We start from the raw sequence: 15,457 nt of genomic DNA on the forward strand, positions 1-15,457 counted from the left end.
TTCGTAAAGACCAAATGTAGTGCGAAACGCGGTCTTTACAACGTCTTGATCAACTATCCTTATTTGATGATAGCCACTCTTTAGGTCAACCCTATTGAAGTAGGTGGATCCTTGTAGCTTATCAAATAGGTCTTCTACCCGTGGAACGGGAAACCTATTCTTGATAGTGATCCTATTTAGTGCTCTATAGTCGACACACATACGATATATGCCGTATTTCTTTTGCACTAATAGCACAGGTGAGCAAAATGGAGATGAGCTAGGCCTAACCATGCCCTTCTCAACTAACTCATGCACTTGCCGCATAATCTCCTCTTGTTGATCTTGAGAAACTCTATAAGGAGGTTTATTAGGCGGTGAACTTCCTGGAAGAAGTTCAATTGCATGGTCATCATTACCTCGTTTAGGAGGTAGCTCACAAGGGATGTCATCAATAAAAACATCTTGAAACCCCTTGAGAAAATTAGATAACTCTAATTCCTTTTGGTTGCTATTATTTTCGTTTGTTAAAGCATTAGGTTCATTTTGAGAATCTTTAACAAAAATCATGTACACGGAAATAGAGCTCTTTATTGACTTGTTGAAAGCTGGTGTATGTACAATGGGGATGGTGTTACCCATTTCCTTAGCATCTATATACATGTCTTTTTCCCTGAACTTAAAGGAGATTCTCCTTTCAGGAAATTTAACATCGGCAGCCAGGCGGTCAAACCATGGTGCCCCTAGGATTACATCCTCATGCTTGAGAGGAGAGATAAAGAAGTCCTCTTTGTCCACATAGCCTTGGACATGAAGCCTCAATTTCCCAATTAAGGGAGTGTCTGAAGCTTCCTGCCCCTTGAATGCACTGTCTGCGGGTAGGACATCTCCCATCTCGTAGGATTGTATTCCTAGCTTGGTGGCCAACTCTATAGATATAAAATTGTGAGTAGAACCAGGGTCAAAGAGAATAAAAGAATCATGTTCTCTTACCTTTCCCCAAGCATGGCATAGAGGAGATTCTTTGTGGTGATTTTGGTGAGTCTCCTCCTCTTGGATTTCAACCAAGGAAGCTCTAGGAGGATCTTGGCGGTTGTTCTTTTGGGGACAAGCGTGGTACACATGCCCTTGTTCGCCGCACTTGAAACACCGGTTATCCTTACGATAACGCTCAAGCTCTTCAGGAGACAGTTTATTCTTACCTTTGTAAACTCCCTTCTCTTTAGCTTTGTTGGAGTTGCCCTTAGGAGACTTTTGGACATTGCCCTTCCCCTTAGGCTCATTGGAACCCTTGTTTTCCAGGGGCTTATTATTTCTTTTTGCCCCCGTTTGGAAATTGATTAGAGAGGCGACCATAGTGTGGTGTATTACCGCCGATATGGTACGTGGTCTTTGGGAGTTGACATACTCCGCCATTTCTTCGGTTAAGCCCGCACAAAATTGTTGCTTTTTCTCTCCAAAATCCAACTTTTTGAAGACAGTGGCTTTGAGTTGTAGGTTTCAAAACTTGTCTACATATTTGTGGATAGATTCATTGGGAGAGAGCTTTAAGCTTCGCCATTCGGTGAGTACTTTGTCTTTGGCATCGGTGGCCAAAAACTGCTTCATAATGGAAGCTCCTAAAGCTTTCCATGTTCGTGGGGCTTCACCATTGGCTCTGATGGGGGATGTTCACAAGCAAAGCTCCCATACCCCTCTTCTCTCATCCCCACCCCATGAAAACCCCGTCTTAGGGAGGGAGTGATAAAAGGGATTGAAAAAATTAAGAAAAAATAAAGTATGATTATGTAAATATATGAGAAAGGTAAAATAAGCCACCTCATGCCTGCGGGGCAGCCCATCCTCACCTTGCCTCCTTTTGCTTCACTGTTGCCCCGCCGTGTGTCCCTTTTCCTCTCCTCCACTCAAAAGGTCAACCCCCTCTCTCTTTCCCTTGTCCTTTCTCCTTTCTCTCTCCCCTCAAGCTACCCCACCTCTCACCAATAATGCACCCTAACTCACATACAACTTACCCTATCTTCCAAAATAGTATACCCCACCCCCCCTTTCTCTCTCCTATCATATCCCATGACCCAAATACCCCCCTCTCTCTCTAAAGGGCTCCATGTCTCTTGTCTTGTAGCTAAATAACCTCCCCCACACTCACACACACTCAGTTTCATTGAAAAAGGTGCCCACAGACCCATCCCCACCTGGTGGTTACCTGATTTTTCTTGTGTTCACACACATCTACACACAGATTCACCTCTGAACACTCTCCCCTCTTGTAATTACTTTAGTCTCCATGTCACCTCTCACTTTTTTTCATTAACCCATCTCTCTCTCTTAGTCTCTCTCTCATGAGACTGCTGTTCTGGCACATATACACACAGTCACACAAGTGGGGCCCACAGTCACATGGCCTATGTAGCTAATGATGTCTTCATTTCTAAATTCTATAATTTCTCCCCCCTCCTCCCCTATATAAAGAGGGGTCACCATCACACTAAAGACACACACACCATCACCAAAGAGTACACTATGCACTGTGTGTGCCTAGTGCACACACACACCCACACCATCACCATCACCGCAATCACCATGCTCGTCTTAAGCATGACCTCTACACCCTTGGGCTATGGAAGATGAAGGGAAACTAAATGAAGGATGATGGCCGTAACCCTCGTGCGAGTCTTCGCCATCAACTCCCACCTATCCGCCATGTGCTCTACCACGCTCTCCCTTCTCATTCCCCTACCCTATGCTCCCCATTTCATCGCCTTATTCTCTAAATAAAGCTTGAGGTTTTGTGAGTATGTTTTCTTGCAATGTTTTGCCCATGTGAGGTGTGCGGAATCGTAACTAGTCTTGTGTTTGGAGTGAGCTTGTGTATGTGTGAAGGGTGTGCGGATTCGCCATCCTTTTGTGGTGCCTAAGTACTAAGCCACTATACCCCTTCCCTCACTCTCTCTCTCTCTCTCTCTCTCTCTCTCTCTCTCTCACTTGATCTCATTCCCTTTCCTCTTCATCATTGCTCCCAAGCATCCATATCTCTTGGATGAAAACTTTGTTATGGTGGTGTGTTGTTTGCGTCCTAGCCGCTGAAGCTAGGTGGTGCCCCCTGTTTGATTTACCATGACAGGCTCGAGGCGCGCCATTCGGTCCCTGGTGTTTTAGTGGTCGTCGGGGTTCGGGGCTCTCTTTGCTCCCTTCAGCTCGTAGGCTAGACCACCATTGCTTGGCGGACTTTTGAAAGTGCATAGCTACATGGCGTAGCTTAGAGGACTCTGTGAAGCCCTCATCTCCAAATGCCGCATCGAATTGATGGATAAAGGACAAGACTTTGTCCGTAGCACCAATGGTACCATCATAGGTAAGGAAAGAGATGCTCTTCCCTCCCTCTTTGAATTTATTCAACTTGGATGACCTCTTCCATGCGGCATAGGATTCCCTATGGCCTCTTCTTTTTGATGGTTCAAAGGTTGCATCATCACTTTCTTCAGAGGGTGAAGAATTTGAAGAAGGTGGAGAAGAGGGTGACCTCTTTCTCGCCTTTTTCTTGTCTTGATCTTTGTCATCTTCACCATAGTTTTCATAAGAGGAAGAGGATGAAGAATATGGAGAAGAGGGTGTCCTCTTTCTCGCCTTTTTCTTCTCTTGCTTTTTATCATCCCTCTTTGAATTGTGGTGGGGAGAAGAATATGATGGTCTTCTCCGCTTTGGTGGTGATGGAGAGCGTTTAGCCCGCCGTCTTCGTGGAGCCATCTCTGCCGAGGTGGCGGGAGATTCGCTTATTTCTCGTTCCTTCAGTGGAGGGTCTTGAGTTCTCCTTTGGGAAGGAGATACATCATCAAGAACTAAATTCTTGAGCCCTTAATAAGGATTCTCTTCTTCTTCCCGAATCGGAGAGAGACCTCTTTTGGTAGTCTCACAAGGAGGCTTCCTAGGTGTTCTCTCGTCATGGTGATTAGCTTGGAGAATCCCGTGAGCACGGAGCTTCCGTTGCACTTCACTTTGGAGAGATGGATTGCCCATGGCTTGTTGAAGCCTAGAAACAAGATAGTTAACAAGCATTGAAGCATCATTAGTAGCTTGCTCATGAGCAAAATCAAAGTTATCAACATTAATTTCACTCTCTTTACTATTGTCAACCATTCTAGCAACTTTTTAGGTGTACTTTGGCACTGCAAGCCCTAGTTGCTACTCCTCTTTACCCCTTTAGAAAAAGCACTCAAGCTACTGTACCCGCGGCTCAAATACCATTAATTGCAAGGAATAGAAGAGAGGGTCTTTCGACACCAAAACAACACCGGCTCCTGTCAACCTTCTAATAGCTCAATAGTGGTTAAGCCGTAGGCAAGCCCCGTAGGACTCCACTATTAAGACCATAGCTCTCGACGGTGATGCCCCGTTAACTGCACGAAGGCAGGCGCACTGCAAGGCTGAAAAATCCCTATTCTACTTACTCACAGGCAATTAATAATACCAACCATTTGTAGCTAGCTTGAGGACCTCCCTTCTTGAGCAAGAAAAGAGAAACCTTGAGCTATGATACCAATGTAACATTTAATGGCCTAATAACTTATGTGTAGCGGAAATTAGCATGAACATAGTGGGCATTTCATTAGAATAGATTCCTAATGAGAATTACAAGAGTGCTTGGGTGGAGAGAGCAACAAAAAGCATAACACCTAGTTAGATAGCATCAACAATACTTTCAAAAGAGAGAGAAATTAAGCTATTGACAACAGTTGAGGACCGGATTTGCATGGAGCCGGTCCCCCCTCCAAAAGGCTTTGTATTATGGTTTCTCCCATCAAGAGAGACATTGTACAATACAATTCTTTGTGTTCCTTCAAGACTAGCTAGTGCAATGAAGATGGAAGCTTCATGCACTAAGCAAAACACTTAATCAAAAACAACTTGAATTATCCCCGTTCTCAGACCCAAGACCTCACACACCTTCGAAGATGGTGAGAGCTAGCAGGGTATGAGAGTAGATTGAGAGGAAGAAGGAGTATCTTACGAGAAAGATGTACATCTCCTCACATAATCACTCATATGTAGCATAGCTTAGCTTAGTAATTAGCTTGGTAGAGGAGATGAGCATGCATTGATCCTTGGCTCTTGGTTGTATTTGCATCCACATGCCAAGAGAGTGTTGATGTAGGCTTCTATCTCACAAGCTTGGAGTAGGTGATGAGTTCTCCATTAAAGCTTGGGAAGAGATAGTCTTCTCTTTCTTCACACATGAGCTTGTGTGAGTGTGTGTGTGATAATGCTTTGCAAAAATCAGCCCCCTCTCTCTCTTGGGCGAGCCCTCTTGCTAATTGCTCTTGCTGCAGCCTCATTGGCCCTCCCCAAGTCAAGCCAATTACAATTAAGCAGCATAAGTGATAGCCTTCTGACATGTGTCCCCCTTTCCCCTTTTGTGAGATCTTTAGGTAATTAAATAATTAAACTAAACTCTCATTGGACCCCTTTGCCTCCTGGCCAATAGGAATCAGGCAAGCCATGGGGCTCCTGAATGCTCATTGGACCCCTTGGGAGACTGCCCAATAGTCTTCTAGGAGACTTAATTCTCATTGGTTTATTTTATTAAATATTTTGAAATTAATTAATCTAGATTTACTCTAGCTTAATTCTCATTGGTCCACTTCAAGGGTCATCCAATAGAAATTGGGCACACCTTGTGGGCATCTGGCCTAGGGAGCTGACATGTGTCCCTCATTCCCTTTGTGTAAAGGGAGCCTGTGTGTGTGTGTGTGTGTGGCTTTCTCTCTCATCCCCTACCTTTAGGGCTCGCCCCCTCCCATGTAGGGATGTGCAAAGACTTTTAGGGCACACACAAAGCATCCAATTTTCCCTAGGGTTGACCTTTGGACACAACCTTTGAATTTTGGAACCTTAGCATTTTGGAAGTCTTAATGGGCTGAACCTTAGGGTCTTTTTAGCCCATTGTTACACATGGCTCTTTTGCAGATGGCCCCCCCTTTGGATCCCTATTTTCCCTCCTTTGGATCCCTACTGTGGCCGGTTTGCTAGCTTAACCAATATTCTAGCTTTTTCTCCCCTGGCCTTCCCCACATTAAATGATCAGTTTAATATGAGAAAATCATTTAGGAGAATTAGATATTGATTATTATGACATTACCTCTCTCTTGAAATCATAGTCGTCCTTGACTATGGTGTAGAGAAGATAAAGCATGTTCATGAGTCCTTTTCTTAGCGGGTAGAGGATCCCTATGTTACCCTACGACATCATTCCATAATGGATGACTAGTCCATTTGGCGCTTGAGAGCCTGAGGCTGCCGCAAGCATGTCTGCACATCAGTCCTATCAGTCTTCCATAGTAGAGTGACAAGCTCTACTTGGTGTTTGGGAGACGTCGTCTCCACAAACTTAATCATTTAGGAGAATTAAATATTGATTATTATGACAGTTAGGAACCTAATTAGGAGAGACAAAGCAAGGAGCCGAGTCCCAGATGGTTGACCCTTACTTTGTTTTATGAGAACTTTAAAATGATATCTCTTAGGTGGGCCTTTGTGACCATCATCTAGAGGGAGGTGGCAATATACAATTGGTTTTTATACAAGATTTTTGATTTGAAAATGGGAAATAAGATTACTCTATGGATGTTTACTACGAAGATGCAATGTGGATGAGATGCCGATGAATGGGGGGCTTTGCTTGTGCATCGGTGTAGCGTGTTTTCCACTTTCAGGGCCGGTCGAGGCATGCCTTCAACGTCAATCTTTGATTTGGGTGCTGCTAGATGAGATGCCGATGAATGGGGGGCTTTGCTTGTGCATCGGTGTAGCGCGTTTGCCACTTTCAGGGCCGGTCGAGGCATGCCTTCAGCGTCAATCTTTGATTTGGTGCTTCTTTCACGTGCTTTTGGTCATCTGTCTCCTTTTGTCAATGGCGTGGTGCTCGTTTTATTCATTGCTTTACATGTTTGTGCATATGTACTTATGCATGTGTGCATGTACGTGTTTTGATTGAGTGAGCACGTAAGTTGGTGTATTTTTATGCGTGTAAGTGTTGTTGTGCGTGCGCAAAGCATGTGGGTGTGTGTATTTATAGTACATGGGTTTGTGTGTGTGTGTGTGTAAGTATGTATATGTGTTGGCAAGTGTGTGTGTGTGTGGGAACGAGAGAGAAAGAGAGAATTTTTAATGCTGGTGTTGATACAGGACAAGAGAGAGAGAGAGAGAGAGAGAGAGAGAGAGAGAGAGAGAGAGAGAGAGAGAGAGAGAGAGAGAGAGCGTGCGTGAGTGCACAAGAGGGACAGAGTGTTAGCAGTGGCTAACACATGCTACACCAAATATGCATCAAGCAGGAGATATGCTATGGATGTTACAATATTTCCCACTCACTCTGTATAAGGCTTGGGCTCACTTGGAGTTCCAAAGTTGTATATACTAGTTTGAGGGCTCAAGATTAAGCCCATAGTAGAAGGGATTTTAGCGAAAGCCTTTACAAGGAAGCCTTTATACAAGGAGGCTTCATTCTTGAGTATCCACTCTTGAGGATCCACTTTTGAGAGCTCCCTCTCTCTTGAGTGTTCACTCTATGGCCTAGCCTTGAGCTTAATGTCTATGCTTGAGAGGCTAGTGCTAACCATTGTAATTAGAGTAAGCTCTTCTTGATTAATCTAATTCCTATTTTCTCATTAGTCTACTTCTTCTATACATTTCATCTTGTCATGAAGTAGTATTACACTTTCATTTTTCTAGATTTGAGAGATGTATGTACTTCTTGCTATTAACCATTCCTATTCTTCCATAAGCATTCGATTTGTGATATTTAGAATCACTAGTTAGGTTGATTAACTTGGGTCTTAATCTTGTAATTAGTGTGTGTGTCATATTATTTGCTTGTGTGTAGATAGGTTTTATGAAGCTCTAGCACCATTCACCTCGTGTTTGTAGCTATTGATGAAGTGTCGTGATTGACATGTGGTAATTAGTGTGTGCTTATCATTAGTGTGCTTGGGGTTTCTAGTCTATGGTAAGTTGGACTTCGGTGGACTTAATGTGTGTAGGAGATTGATTGATTAGTGATTAGAGTAGGTTTAGAGTTAGTCTTGCCATGGCTAATCTCTACTTGCATTGGAGAGGTGATCTCTTGAATCCTCTATTTCTATTCATCCGATGCTCGTGCTTTCATGCCCTAGCTAGGTGGCCGATCCATGGATTTGATAATTTTTTGTGGGTTGCAATTTGGTCGTGCTACAATGCCTCCTAACATTTGGCACCGTTGCCACGGATCGATAACCTAAGCTAGTGAGTTTAGGATATGTAGAATAGAGTAATTTCACTACTATCTTTTTGGAATTTTGAGTGTGTGTACCTCAAATTTTGGTGTGATTTGATGATAATTGTGCAAGAAATTGATGCTAATGTTGAGTTATGAATATCCCAAACCCCCAATTTCACTAATTTCATACTAACCCTTGCAAATTTTGCTTCGCCGTTCTATGCTAATTGTACTAATTTCATGCTAATTTCTACTAAATTTGACTAACTTTGCTAACCTAACCACTAACATTTGAAGTATAAAGTATGTTAAATCCCCTTTTTAGAGGTGGAATCATCACTCTAATCAAGTTAATTGTGCTAATTCATGCCTAATTTGATTATTTGAGTGTTTGATTTTTGACCTACAAATAATCAATTGTGGAGCCGATTTGATGTTGCACACACTTGTGTGTGCAATGATGCGTCTTCGCGTGAAGCAAAGGAATATCTTGGAGTGTAATTACAATGTAAGTGCACTACTTGATTATGTCAATTCTTGATTGATTAATGTGATTCAATGTGCTAATTATTTGCTAAAACTAGGTGTGTAACATCTTAATTGACCTACACTTTGCATCTAATTTGATACACTTGGAATGAAATTGATGGTCAAATTGTGACTAATGAACTTTGTGTGTATCCAAATAATGCTTAATTTTTATCAAGAATTTATGTGTGTGCAGAAAAATCATTGTGTGTGTGCACACATCAAAGAGGAAAAAAGCTCTCAAAAATTTCAAGTGTGTGTGCACCTGATATTGAGTGTGTGCATACATATAAAGTGATGGAATTGATGGTATATGAGTATGAAATCATGTGATTGATGTGTATGCTAGGCTAATTCAATCATTGGATAAGCATAATTTCCAAAAATTTGGGCAAAAATTGAGTGTGTGTGCCTATCCAAGACCACTTGATTTTCTATGATTGATGGTCAATTAAGGCACCTAAATGATTTTTGATTGTGAAATGATCATAAAAAGTGTGTGCAATCATTAGGTATAAGCTTAAATGGATTGCCAATTGAGCCAAATTTGATCATTTGTGCTTAATTTTTGAGTGTGTGCATTGCTTGATTGGGTCAAAATAGTGTTATTTTTGAAGAAATCAAGCATGCATGCATTCATTTATCTCTGATTGGGTTTGCAATTTGAGCATTTCAATGTGGAATTAAAATTTTGGCCTAAATTTGGGTGTGTGTGCCTACTCAGTGGCATGTGCAATTCGGTGCTTGAATGAATAATTGGTATTTTTTACCAATTATGATGATTAATTTGGCCAAATAATTGATATGTGTGTCTCAATTGACTTTGGCAATTGGGATAGATCACTCAATTGGTATTCAATTGTGTAGGTTTTTAGTGTATTTCCATTCTAATGAGATGAATCAATCGGATGAACATGGAAAAATTGCACTAATGTGTGTGCCTAGCCAATGGCATGATCTATCTGATGAGAAAATGAATAATTGGGAGGAATTTCAAATTATGATGATTGAAAGGCCTAAACCATTGGTGCGTATGATCAAATGACTTGGTATGACTCAATTGTATACAATCGAGGATGATTTTATTACCATTGATGTGAATGTCAATTGGATATGGTAAAAATTTGAATGATTTGTGCAATTTCTAGTGTCATAATCAAATGTGTATGGCTATGCAAACCATAAATGACAATCCAATTGAGTTTGGAGGATTAGTCCTTCTAACTATGAGCAATGACTAATCCTCCAATTGAGTTTGGAGAATTAGTCCTTCTAACTATGAGCAATGATTTTGCGATGATTGATAATTGGGTTGAAAATAGCCACTAAAGATTGGATTGCTCATTTTGTGTGTATGTCTTTTCAATTGATGGATTTGAGATGAACAATTGTGCATGGAATTTTTCAATCCAAAGTGTACATCCTTCACTGGGGCAATGTAAAAAAAATGGGATCAATTATAACACAAATCAATGCACAATTGGGCTAATTTTTATTGCAAAAAGGGAGATTTATGCATCAATGGTATTTTCACTTTTAATGTAAATTGACCCGAAGAATAACATGAAGAGGAGTGTGCATTAGAATGGATTTTTGAGACGTGAATTGTGGTACCATAGTGTCCCTCCCACACTTGATCTCCCATCTCTCCCTTGATTGTCAAGCTCACACACCTTCAATATTATCCGTGGGAAGGTGCTCTTATGAGAAGACATTTCAAAATGAAACTTAAAAACAAAAGGCCAAGAAAAGGTTGGTCCCGAATCTTGACCTCAGCTAGTTATAGCTCGTCATCATTGGCTTGGCGCTCGCATGTCTCACTCGCCTGGCTTGTAGCGCACACACACACACCCGAATCTTGACCTCTGCTAGTTATAGCTCGTCATCATTGGCTTGGCGCTCGCATGTCTCACTCTCCTGGCTTGTAGCACACACACTCACATCCACGATGAGTACTGGCTTGGCCTTAACTGGTGCGCGCACATACTTGGCACTTCTTGGCCTGACTCATGCTCTTCTGTCGAGCATAGCACACACATAGGCTCGCCATGTTCCCAAGCATTGAAATAAGCGGGATGCGGGGTCCGCCTATGCTCCATTGGCACAAACTGCCATGATGTGTTGACCCTGCTACAGGCGGCTCATGACCAAGTTGCCCTACACACTCACGATACCCACTGGCTCAACTCGGCTTGCCACAACACACACACCCTCACAGTGCAATCATTGGCTTGGCTCACAATGTACTGTACACACACACAACACTTTCCCACATTAAAGGTGGAAAGTTATTCCCCGCAAGCTGTGTACAATTGTACTCGTGATGACCGCCGCATAGCGCTAAACACACACACACACACACACATACACACACACATGCATGCACTCATTGAGGCCGCATCAATAGATCCAAAATCCATGTGCATGGCATTGCCATTGTTGAAAGTGCTGCTCCTGTCTCTGTGTGCAGCGGATACACCCGGATTATAGCTTCCTTGTTGCCTTGTTACAGCACCATCAAACCCCCTAAGTATTCCTCTCTCTACCTCGGCTTGTGACAATTTGAGTTGTGGCCCTGCCTTGTTAACCCACCATCAATCTCTCTATCTTAAGTGAGGACCTTTCTCATGCTTTAGATAGCGACCGCATTACCCACATGCTCCAGCAGTAGCAACTCGATGCTTGCTTGCTCATTAAATCGATGCAGAGCCCTCGAGGGTGCATCCTGCTACTTGTGTTCCCTCAGAACTCACACATGCACCTCTAGGCTTTGAGGATCCGATTTCTTCTCTCTGTCGACCTGCACGGGCCGCCGCTCTGGCGATTTTAAGAAAATTAATTAGGATAAAATATCTTTTTAAAGACAATAATGCAAGTTTTTATATGAGGAGGGGATTCCCACCGAGACTTCGATAAAAATACCTCTCTCAAATTCATGGGAAGACAACAATTCCAAGATGGGGACAAATGCGACCTAGTTTATCGAAGTAAAATGTACTTGAGCCTAATCTTGAGCCAGACTAAGTTCGGATTGGAGGAATGCTTGGGCTTGGGCTAGGGGGAGAATTCACAACTCACCTTGGAAAGAAAGAGTTTTTGTTCAAAATTTGCAATATTTTCAAACTTGGAATGATTTGTGTTTCATGAAGCCTCCATATTTTTGTATTTCCAAGTGGTTGAGTGTGACAATGTTACGAACCTAAATAAATTAATCTCTTTCAAGTGTTACCGACTTGTGTTTGTAAATGATCATTAAATTGAGGGTTTGTCATTGAGTCTAATATGGTGTGTGGTTTGATCAAAACTAATTCATATGTGTATGCTTCACTTTTGAAATCCACCACCAAATGATGCATTGATGCATGGTCAAGAGTGTGCATTAAAATTTGAATTTGACATTGCTTGTACCTTTTGGTGCTTGATTTGAATGAAAAATCCTTGTATAGCACTAAAAAGTTAAGCTTTCTTTGGTCAAGAGAAAGAATTAAAATTTGAGTTGTGATTGAGAAAAATGAGTCTTAGTGCTTGTATTGGATGTTTATATGCTTACAATACTAATGATTGATTTTGTTTTTGAAGGGGTGTGGCAAGGTTGAACTTTTATTGATCCAAGAAGGGGTCATCATTGCAAAATATTGCAAAGCTTGGCTATTTAGAACCATTCCATTTCTTTGGACTAAAATTTGTATACATGCTAGCTCATAGCTTGGTCAAAAGTTAAAATGTTTTCATTTGAGGTAGTGTTTACCCAAATTTTATGAGATCTTTCAAGCACTAAATTTGACTAATGAGAGCCATTCATTTTTATTTCATCAAGTTGCAGTCATCTCTAGCTCATAGATTGCTCTAAACTGTAAAATCTCATGTGAGCTAGTTGTTAGCCAACTCTTTGAAAAGCTTAAAATTGTAAAATTTGGCTTTTAAGAGCCACTTTATTTCATTCAAAAGTTGCATTATTTTCAGCTCTTGGCTTGTTTTTTCCATATTTCATTGAGCTAGAAACTAATCAACTATGAATTATGCATGAGAGATTGTAAAAATTATAAAATTTGCTTATGTAGAAGCTCATTCTCTCTCATGGTTGTTATGTATGTATAAATTTTCTATAAAGAGCATCACGTGCATAACCAAAGACACTTTTCTCCCTTGGGGTTTTTCCATTTTGGAAGACCCTAGCTTTAAGTTTTCATTAATGTTTTTTGTGTGCTTTTGGATTTCAATAATTGGCTTTTGTAGCTTGTGTTTACACTTAGCTTCACAAAAACAAAATTGTAAATAAAAGATCAAGGGACTTCTCTACACAAAGTGGATGCTTGCTCAAGGATGCACAAAGAGCATGAATAGGTGTAATCCTTCCATGATTTTTCTCTTTTGTTCATCTCCCATTCTCTATGCTTGGATTAAGTAATTTTTGCTTCTAAGCTATGGTTTTTTCATGTTCAAAAGCTAAGCATACTAAAGTTTCAACACTTTGCTTTGTGAAAATTAACTCATCAAAAAATTAGGTTTTATGTGTGCTAATCATAGGTAATTGTCCTTGACCTCAGGTTAATGTAGGTTCATTTCTCATTAGTCCTAGACTCTTAGTGATAGTCATAATACTCCACTCATTTTTAACATGACCTAGGGCTATGATTAGGCTTTAGTCCTTTAGACCAATTTCCATAAGCATCTCATAATGGAAGCAATAAAAAAGTGCTAAAAAAATGAATCAATGAAGCAAAAAAGTGTCAAGAAAAAGTAGCAAAAATGCTACTAGACACATGAAAATCAAAATCTTTATGTTATGTTGTGTCCATGTAAGGCCTAGCTCCTTATTAGCTCTTGGCAAGCGAGGGGAATCATCTTGGCTCGCTTGGTCAAGGCCCTAAACCAATGCCCTGGGCTGATAGGGGTTAGGCGTTGCCTTGGTGGGCTAGTAGGCTTTTGGAACCTTCTTGAGTGTTCAAGGAGCTGAGAGTCGTACCTAGAATTGCCTTGGGGTGGTAGCCTTGTATTGTGCTTTGATTTTTTCAATGAATGACAAAAACAAAACTTCCATGAGCTTCAAAAAGCTATGACAATGTATTGATAGATTAGGAGTTTTTTTATAGCCCATAAACATGATAGACTTGAATGATCTATTAATATTGGTCACATAGTTTTTAGGTTAGTAGGTTTACGAACTTGCATTAGCCTAGGGTCATAAATGATTGCTTGTGTTTCATACATAAAACTGAAATTTCAAGTGGTTTAATCTTCACGATAGTTTAGGGGTCTTTTTTGCTTTATGTTGTCTAGTTTTTTACTATGATTCACCCATCTTTTAGAAGCAAAAAAATCACTTTGCATGATTGTTCATTGTGATTCATGTTTTATTCATTCTTGGTGGCGTTTGATGCTCATTACTTGTTGTTATGTTTTGCAGCTCAACATTTCTTCCATGGACTTCCTTTCTACCATGTCATTGTGTTTTGCTTCACCCGCACACAAGGACATGCACCAAATTAAGAAGGGGGGAATGTTAGCAGCAACTAACATAGGCTACACCAAATATGCATCAAGCAGGAGATATGCTATGGATGTCACAATATTTCCCACTCACTTTGTATAAGGCTTGGGCTCACTTGGAGTTCCAAAGTTGTATATGCTAATTTGAGGGCTCAAGCTTAAACCCATAGTAGAAGGGATTGTGGTGAAAGCCTTTAAAAAGAAGCCTTTATGCAAGGAGGCTTCATTCTTGAGTATCCACTCTTGAGGATCCACTCTTGAGGATCCACTTTTGAGAGCTCCCTCTCTCTTGAGTGTTCACTCTATGGCCTATCCTTGAGCTTAATATCTATGCTTGAGAGGCTAGTGCTAACCATTGTAATTAGAATAAGCTCTTCTTGATTAATCTAATTCCTATTTTCTCATTAGTCTACTTCTTCTCTACATTTCATCTTGTCATAAAGTAGTATTACACTTTCAGTTTTATAGATTTTAAGAGATGTATGTACTTCTTGAGAGATGTATGTACTTCTTGCTATTAACCATTTCTATTCTTCCATAAGCATTCGATTTGTGATATTTAGCATCACTAATTAGGTTGATTAACTTGGATCTTAATCTTGTAATTAGTGTGTTGACTTATTGTTTGCTTGTGTGTAGATAGGTTTTATGAAGCTCTAGCACCATTCACCTCGTATTTGTAGCTATTGATGAAGTGCCGTGATTGACATGTGGTAATTAGTGTATGCTTATCATTAGTGTGCTTGGGATTTCTAGTCTATGGTAAGTTGGACTTTGGTGGACTTGATGTGTGTAGGAGATTGATTGATTAGTGATTAGAGTAGGTTTAGAGTTAGTCTTGCCATGGCTAATCTCTACTTGCATTGGAGAGGTGATCTCTTGAATCCTCTATTTCTATTCATCCGATGCTCGTGCTTCCATGCCCTAGCCGAGTTGCCGATCCATGGATTTGATAATTTTGTGTGGGTTGCGATTAGGTCGTGCTACAATTTCTCCCAACAGAGAAGGAGGGAGAGGGTGTGTGTGTGTGTATGAGTGAGTGTGTGTGTATGTGTGTGTAAATAATGAGAGAGAGAGTGTGTGCCTATTCTGTCTTGGCCGTTGCATGGGCTGAGCCGACACAAGAGAGAGGGAGGATGAACGAGGGAGAGAGGGAGGGAGATAGTGAGTGAGAGATGGGGACAGATAGGGTTGTGTGAGGGTGTGTGTAACTGT

Source organism: Adiantum capillus-veneris, chromosome 27 (assembly GCF_014529385.1).
Source record: "Adiantum capillus-veneris isolate H3 chromosome 27, ASM1452938v2, whole genome shotgun sequence".
In the NCBI taxonomy this organism is placed as follows: domain Eukaryota; kingdom Viridiplantae; phylum Streptophyta; class Polypodiopsida; order Polypodiales; family Pteridaceae; genus Adiantum; species Adiantum capillus-veneris.